The following is a 6,254-nucleotide window of genomic DNA, read 5'->3' as shown; positions in this document are numbered from 1 at the left end:
ATTGTAGCTTTCTACCTGTTTGGGTGCATGAAATTTCTTAAACGCAGCAAAGGCTTCATCCTTAGATTTAAGCAACTAAATCCAAATTTTCCTAGAATGATCATCAACAAAGGAGACAAAATAGCATCCACCTCCCATAGACTTAGTAGGCATGCTACATACATCAGAATGTACAAGATCAAGCACACAAGATTTACGAGAGACACTGGAGTAATAAGAATGCTTTACTTGCTTGCCATATTGACATTCATTACAAAATTCAAGCTTTGTGCCCTTAGCATCAAGCTTGTTCAAAGTACAAAGCTTAGAAAGGCCCTTTTGGCTCATATGGCCAAGCCTCTTGTGCCATAACTCCATGTGAGAGTTAATTTCAGCCAATGCAATAAACTTGCCCAACACGGCCTTTCCATGCATGCAGTAAAGTGTCCCTTTCTTTGTGCCCTTAGTCATTTTCCATGATCCTCTCTCAAACAAGATGCTGTAACCATGCATATCCATCTGACCAACAAAAAGCAGACTCTTCTTGATTCCCGGCACATATCTAACATTATGCAAAACAAGCTCATTTGTGCCATCTATGGAGAGATGCACAGTGCCAATACCCTCAATGGAACATGCATGATTGTTTCCAAGGTATACATGGCCATGTTTGCCTACATCAAAAGTAGAGAAACACTCCTTGATAGGAGTCACATGAAATGAAGCACCGGAATCAACTATCCACGTCTAGGATAATGGATCATTGACATTCAATAAAGCATCAATAAGATCACTCTTAGTGATCTGCATGTCGTGTGAATGAACATTAAGAGAGGCATCAAGGTCATAAGCATCATCATCTGACAAAGTGGCACACAAGATGTCCTCTACATCTGACAGCTCCTCAATCACAACACTAGAAGCCACATTGGCCTTCTCTTTGTCCTTTGAGCTGTCCTGTGCATCTGGCTTGGCTTCCTTCTTTTCTTTCTTTTTGTCTCCACCATTCTAACTCGACTTTGTAGTACCTCAATCGGGTTTCTTGTGACCCTTCTTGCCACACTGATAGCAAGTCACATCACCCTTGCCTTTGCTGGCATTTCCCCTTTCCTTACTCTTACTCTTACTCCTTTGTGCATAGACATTCTTCTTCTCTGTCCTGCCTCTAACCATGTTGGCAGAGCTGCCTCCCTCTCCACCTGCTTTCCTCCTGATTTCCTCATTCAAGATAGAGCCCCTAACACCATCAAAGGTCAAATTGGGGTTATTCGACAATGAAACCACCAATGTTTCCCATGAATCAGGTAAGTTCATAAGCAAGAAGACAGCTTTCAGCTTATCATCAAAAGGAGGCAAGCTTGAATCCTGTAACTGCGACAAAGTACCTGTAAACAACGACAAGTGCTCTGCAGCGCTCTTGGACTCATCTAGTTGTATGCCAACAAGTTTTTGCATCAAATGCACTTGGTTGACAAGCGTTGTATTCTCATACATCGCCTTTAACTTCTCCCACACATCAAAAGCATTTGTGAAACCTTTCAAATCAATGTCTGTCTCATCGGTCATGGCCATTTTAATGTATGTAAGCCTTCCTGTTCAGGCTAACCCATGCTTCATCCGACATATTCTGTGGCTTTACCTGTTCAAGTGTCCCTTCACAATCCTTAAGAAATAGGATTCCCTGGATCCTGTCTTTCCAAAGGTCGAAACCTATTCCATCGAACCTCCTAATCTCGAAGAGATTCTTCACATCCGAAGAAGATGAGGCCATAGTTGCACAAATAAGAGGGCTAATACGCTGAATTTTTGGGCAAAATGCACCAAAATCGAAGTATAGCCTCACAAAAGTGTGCACCACAGCTCCAAATGGTCACAGGAGCAATTTGGGGCAAAAGATATCAATTTAGGCACAAAAAATAATTTTTAAAATTTATATGCAGAAAATTTTAGCGAGTGAATTTGAGCTCAAAAACAACAATTTTAGTTGTTTTTAGCCTCACAGAACATACATAAGGCTAATGCACAACCTTTAGAAGCATATATGAGCAAAAGCCCCAATTTATAGAATCAAATTGCACAAAATTGAGCCACAAATGGTCATACATAGCCAAAACTTGTCAAATGTGAGTAGATTCCAACAATTTGCACTTTGCTCAATGTAGATGCATCAAAAATACACTTGCAAAAACCTTCGTAAATCTGAAATTTGTTGAAAACACTTGTTTTGGGACCTGTTTTTCGGCAATTTCTTTGTCTTCGGGTAGCGGGGACCTAGTAAAGATGTTCCCACACCTTAATACATGATTTGTAAAACTTGTATTTTGCTATCATAACCTTTAATTTGCTGATTTTGACCTAATTTCAGCCTGTTTTAGGTCAATTTGACTTGTCGGGAGCCCTCTAGTGTCTGGGGACAAGTCCTTTGGCGATAAAATTGCAAAATCTCACGTGAAAGTTGACCTCCTTGGCTGAAAATCAGCGTTTGTAGGTTTGGAAGCAAACCTAATTTGGCTCTGATACCAGTTGATGAGCGTGGAGCAATGGGTGCAAGTGATAGAGAATGAGGAGAAGTGCAGGGGTTGAGGCTTGGAGAGAAGGCACACTTTTGCAGAGATGGAGAGCTACAGATTTAAGAGAGAGAGAGAGAGAGAGAGAGAGAGAGCTACACGATTTTTGAGGGGAATAAGTGAGTGAGCAAAAATTGGTTCACATTCCCTTTATTAGAAGTATAGGACCATTTTTAAGTTAGTGGCCAAGTTCAATGTGAACTTGGCCAAAGGTTAGTCACCTTTAAAAATGTACATAAAAAGGGATCATTTGGGCCTTTAACCCAACATCTGAAAGCAAATCTCTCATAGGCTCAAACATGTCTAGTGTAGGAAGCTCTAGCATCCTTATGTGTCTTCTTTCGGTGACTCGCAAGAACATGATATACGCAAGGCCTGGCGCAAAAACTTGTTTGATGCTGAGTATGGCCTTTTCACCTATTGTTGCACCCTGCGATTTGTGACCCGTTATTGCATATGCTAGTATGTACCTACGACTTAAAAAAAGTAGAAATTAAATGGAATCCGTGAAGATACGATGCTTTGCGGTGAATTTGGCCTCCCCCTTCAAACACACTCCCTATAAAAAGGCCATCTACACGCATGCTTCTCTCTCTCTCTCTCTCTCTCTCTCTCTCTCTCTCTCTCTCTCTCTCTCTCTCTCTCTCTCTCTATGTGTGTGTGAGTGTCTGCGCGCACGCGAGGCCTCAGAAGGCTCTCTCTCTCTCTCTCTCTCTCTCTCTCTCTCTCTCTCTGCGAGGGCAAGGTTGTGGGAAGGAGAGCTCGCGGGCAGGGTTGTGGAGAGCAGAGAAGGGCTGGGAGAGGGGAAAGGGGGGTAATCTTCCCACTAATGAATTTTTTTTTAACCCTACTAGTATGTACCAGTATTAGAGGGACTGTATATTTGTGGTAATATTTGAAGTTGAATGCTCTAGTGAAGTGTTTTGTACGCCGAATGGTGATTTTGATATTTGTGTTGTGTATGAGCACACTGATCACGTCTACTAGACCGTTGCAATCATGGGATATATTCTCCACTCTGCATGTGGCGCCGTTTGCAGTGTCAATTTCCAAGTCGAGATTTGAGGTGATCATACACTTTGCACCAACAACGATGTTGTGTATTTCATTGAAAGAGGTGTCGTTGACCCAGATTTCTAAGAGTGGCTCCGTGTCAGCATTTGTTTTTAATGCTATTCGGACTATCTGCTCATTTGCAAAACTCCTTTACAATATCATGTCATTGTATCTTCGATCGTCGTCGCGATGTGTGCAAATGATTGTGGTGTCTTCGTCCATAGTTTCTAATAGTTCTTGTTCGTTTATGATGCACTCTGAAAGGGTACTTGTTATCTCTTGTTTGATTGCCTTTTTTGTCTAATTGTATATAAAAAGTTGAGGAATATTGGGTTCGTTGCATGTCGAATTGAAAATGTCATCTTGTGGACAATGCCAAGCTTGAAGTGTGACAATTGTGTAATTGTACATACATGACAGAAAGGTCCAGGGTGCTTACAGACAGGCCGTAGCTGTGCGAAGTCTCCAAAGAGAAGCACCAATTTACTGCATGATGGATCATGAATTGATACATTTGTGACATTGACCAGTTGGCGAACGACCATGTTGAATGTTGTGCTTGTGAGCATTGATATCTCGTCCATTATGATAACGTCGGCCTCTTTGATGGATGTGAATCTCTCGTCCCCTGGATTTATTGATTCTAGATAGTGTTTATTTGAGCCCGCCGTTATCTTGAATTGAGAGTGCACTGTTTTTGCGACACTGCTTAGTCGAGATGCAGCTGCGCCAGTTAATGTTGTCAATATGACTGTCTTGTTCTGTTTTACAAACCTGGTCGTCATGTATTTGATAAGGAATGACTTTCCGGATCCTGGGACGCCCGATATGTCTTCGAAAATCTTATGTTGTTCAACAGTGAGTACTCTGTTATGGACATTGGCGAACTCCTTAGAAGCTGCAGCCTGTATACCTACTAGTTTCCTTGGTATCATTCATCTCTACACGACTTGAATGAATCGGCTTCTCGCGGTTCAGGAAGAGCTTCTGGTGGATCAGGTTCACAATGTGCCCCGTGTTCTCGTTCAAAAGCATGTTTAGTTGTGTGTACTTGTTCATGTACATCTCGAGGTCCTCCTCGTCTCTTATTAACTGTCGGATTTTGCACTTTGTAAAGTAGCAAGAGATTGGGTTTTCTTACGAGATCAGTTCGGACTCGATTCTAAATGTTGCCTTCTATAGCATTATGTTGAAGAAGAAGCCCACCGGTTGGTGGCCAGGGTGGTATTCGGTGAATCGTACTAGCCGGTGATTTCCTAGTATTGAGTTGTTGTAGGCATCGTACATTTGGCTCTTCTTAGATCTTGTGGTGTTCTTCTCGATCTTGAAATTTTTGTGGTACATGCCGAACGTGTATTGTTCTAGCTGTAGTGGCCTTGCACAGTACAAGTAGATTGGGTGCATAACGATCGTTTGGCTCTGTGATAACAATCTTTGTCTTAGTGAAGGTGGCGATGAGTCGATATATTCCACGGCTTCGCTTCTTGTGATGATCGAAATTTGCAGGCAATTGAGTGCTGCCTCTATTGCTGAAATTGGCTTGGACATTATTGATGTTGGAATTACGCGGAGCTTGACCTTGTTTAATCCATACAGGCCGAGCCTCGCTCCGTTCTCCTCTGATAGGTTTAGTGGACCCATTGGCTCTATCTTCATTGCGTACTTTAGCACGTAGTGAGATATAGATGAGTTGGTCACACGTTAGATGTTCATGTGCGCTCCCCACAACAGCAAGATTGTTGAGTGGTAGGGAACTACGTTACGGTGTTCATCTCCGAGCCGATAGTACAACCATCTTGATGTTTATGGGTCCATTACGGGCTTGGTTGATAGATGAGGACTGAATGGAATGCCGTATTTGCATCCAGAGTGTTGGCCCAATATCCTGCACGTGGACTTGCATCTGTGAATATTTTTTCTTATGACGAGATGATGTAAATGGTTTGAGAAATTCAAAGGAGGCTGTTGTGGGTCAGGTATGTATGCCGCTATTTCATCTACTACCGATTCAATGTCACCTCGAGAAACCCACAAAATCATCTCATACCTTAAAAGATGATGCTCTATTTCGCCCGGGACTTTGCTTCCCCCAAAAATGTGGTTGTTCAAGAACATGTGCAGACGCTCGTGGAACAACACAGCACACTCAACAGGACAATCTTTCCATGTGTAGCTTCCAGTGAATGAATGAGCGATATTCTCGATTACTGTAATTTTGTTCCACCTGCTATCTGTGACTTTGTCTGCTGTAAATTTCAGGAACAGAGCGGGTAGGCCCCACAAGTCAACCATTGCGATGAGTTCTTTGAGGTTCTTTCGATGCCATGATGGAGTGTCGGGCATTGTCGACGAAAGCTTGTATCTTATAATGTTTCTTACTGCATCTTGGTTGGATGCATTCTTGTGCTTCCTCTTATACGCGTCTATGTCACACTACAACATCGTCGTGTTTGTAGAATTCGATATCATGATTGCTCTCTTGAGTTATTACATGATGAGCAGGTATGGCTTGTACAAGGTATACACGGAGAACAGCATGTTGATCCTCATCCTGATGTAGTCATAAAAATCACACAAGAGCTCTGCAAAGGTCGGTTCAATGCTTCCATGACAAGGGGATGGAGAACAAGAGTTGGACTTTCGTGATGTCGA

Source organism: Adiantum capillus-veneris, chromosome 12 (genome assembly GCF_014529385.1).
Source record: "Adiantum capillus-veneris isolate H3 chromosome 12, ASM1452938v2, whole genome shotgun sequence".
In the NCBI taxonomy this organism is placed as follows: Eukaryota; Viridiplantae; Streptophyta; class Polypodiopsida; order Polypodiales; family Pteridaceae; genus Adiantum; species Adiantum capillus-veneris.
This window is presented reverse-complemented; position numbering follows the sequence as displayed.